The sequence below is a fragment of the Phaethon lepturus genome, unplaced genomic scaffold (assembly GCF_000687285.1).
Source record: "Phaethon lepturus isolate BGI_N335 unplaced genomic scaffold, ASM68728v1 scaffold34380, whole genome shotgun sequence".
Lineage (NCBI taxonomy): Eukaryota > Metazoa > Chordata > Aves > Phaethontiformes > Phaethontidae > Phaethon > Phaethon lepturus.
Genome location: NW_010510406.1, coordinates 18,335 through 20,495, shown reverse-complemented (window position 1 = coordinate 20,495; position 2,161 = coordinate 18,335). Strand labels below are relative to the sequence as shown.

At 46.8% G+C, this 2,161-nt stretch overlaps 1 protein-coding gene across 1 annotated transcript in view; it reads left to right on the top strand.

Moving 5' to 3' along the window:
- COL9A3 (collagen, type IX, alpha 3) overlaps nt 1–2,161 on the top strand; it is a 15,148-nt gene that overhangs the window by 751 nt on the left and 12,236 nt on the right. The gene's annotated exons all lie outside the window — the stretch shown is intronic.

The following is a 2,161-nucleotide window of genomic DNA, read 5'->3' as shown; positions in this document are numbered from 1 at the left end:
TCAGGTGGGGAACCTTCACGCGTGTCCTTCTCCCACCCAGCGCTGCACCAGCGTTATCTCGCTGGGAGCCTGTAGGTGTGAGCCCCCGGGAAACAGCCCCATAGACGGCTTGAGCAGTTTTCGGTTTTACTCTGTGAACTGACAGTTTTTTGAAACTTGTGGGTTAGAAACCTCAATGGAGCATCTTGTTCCTGCTTTCGTCGCATTCCCTGCATCCTCTCAGAGCCCGAGAAATAAAAAGCTGCTGGAGCTGCAGTGGAAACCAGAAGATAACTGCGTGGCTCCTACAGCAGAGAGAGTAATAAATGAGATCAGGAGGATAAAAACCTGATTTTGTTCGCACTACTAAAGGGCTTATATTTTGTCACTCCCCAGCTAGTGCTGCCGTTGTGGTTGGACCTGACCTTCCAGTGCTTTGGTTGGGCTTTTCTTCCCCTCCTAATCTCATTTTGAAATCAAAAGCCTACAGCAAGTCTAACGTGATTTCTGCTACGTGCCACGTGCAAGAGACTGAACAGTAGGAGGGTTTATTGTTTGTGAGCAGCTGCTCTTTAAACTTCCAAGGAGAGGGAAATCGGCCTTAGAAATAAACTAAATTAATAATGTTTGCTTTTATGTCTGCAATTTCTCATCAAAAATAGCTGGCCTCACAAAAGGTATCATATTATTATAGCCAAAAATCAAACGCAGTCGAGCTAATCGCATTGGTGCAGACCTCTGCCGTGGACGCAGCAGCAGATGAACCCGTGTTTATTCCTAACCTGGGTTTCTAATTTCTGATTCGTGTCATTAGAGTCCTAATTTGTATGACGTAGTTAAGCCTGGGCTATTCTAAGAGAGTTGCAGGATTCATCTAGCGTTAAGACTGCTTGGCTCAAAACAGTTTGGCTTTGTTTATCAGAGCACACCGAGGGTTTCTTCCGATTCAGAGCTGTCGGGTTCTGTCGGGTCCCACCACTTGGAAAGGCACCAGCACAGCAGAGTCATTTTTGGTGCAATTTAACATAACTTTCCTAGAGCTCTGTATTTATAACTCTCAAAGTTCCTTACTGAGTTACGAGCAGAAAACAGAAGTGGAAACGGTAACCACAGAAATACCCGAGCAGTTCTTTAGCTTTATTTCAGCGGATCGGCTCCTTCTTCTGGGCAGACCCTGGTTTCTGCGCAAGGTTACAGTCGTGCTGATCTCAAGAGCTGGGCAGGGATGGAGGCAACTGGTTTAGATTGTACATTGAGTCATGCATCACACGAGGATTTCCTCTGCGTGCTGACCAGAAAAAATTGTGAGAGACTGTGGATGTTCAGATACCAGGGAGAATTTGTAGGGCTAGCAACTGGGGGGAAAATAATTAGGGAAAAAATAGAGAAGCCATTTCAACACAGGGCACCTGCGCTGCGATCCAGCAGAGCCGGTTTCCTGGGTACGCTGGGCAGCCCGTGCTGACTGATCCTCTGCCTGCAGCAGCCAGTGTGAAGTTTATTTATGTCCCTTAACGCCACACCCAGCAGAAATGGCTGTGAAAGGAGACAAAGCTGAAGTCCCACCTTGTGACAGGAGTTTGCCTAAGGCATCTATTTCAAGAAGACGCTTTATAAAATGGGATTTAGGTTCCTAAACTACTTAGGGGTTTTTTTCCCCCCAAGATCTTTACTGCATGTGTGATTTTTCTCAGTAGAAAGCAACAGAGGCTCCTGATGGTAACGTTCATGTTCCGTCTAGCGAGCCGGGCTCTTAAAAGCACCTGCACTACCAGCACAAGACGTTGCCTTTTTCTATATTGCAGGTACAAAGTATGTCCAAGCAGGTGGACACAGTTGCCATTTTTCATGGCCAAGTGCATGCGGCACATGTTTTACAGTAGTTTCTTGTAGAACTGGATCAATTAAAAGCATAACACTGGGATTGCAGGTCCCCTTTAATGTATATTGTCTACGCTTTATCATGCTACCTCTTTAAGCTGTCGTTGATTTTTACTGCTCAGGACTTCGGTGCGTCATTAAGCATCGATATATACGAATAAGCGTTTTTGCTAGTAACACCACCACTATTAATAAAGCCCAGTAAGCCCCAAGCACCACTTCACAGGGGTTCCTGGGGTGCATCGGCAGTGCCACGGGGCGAAGCAGCAGCAGGACGGAGCCGGGTGCTCGCTCCCTGCGA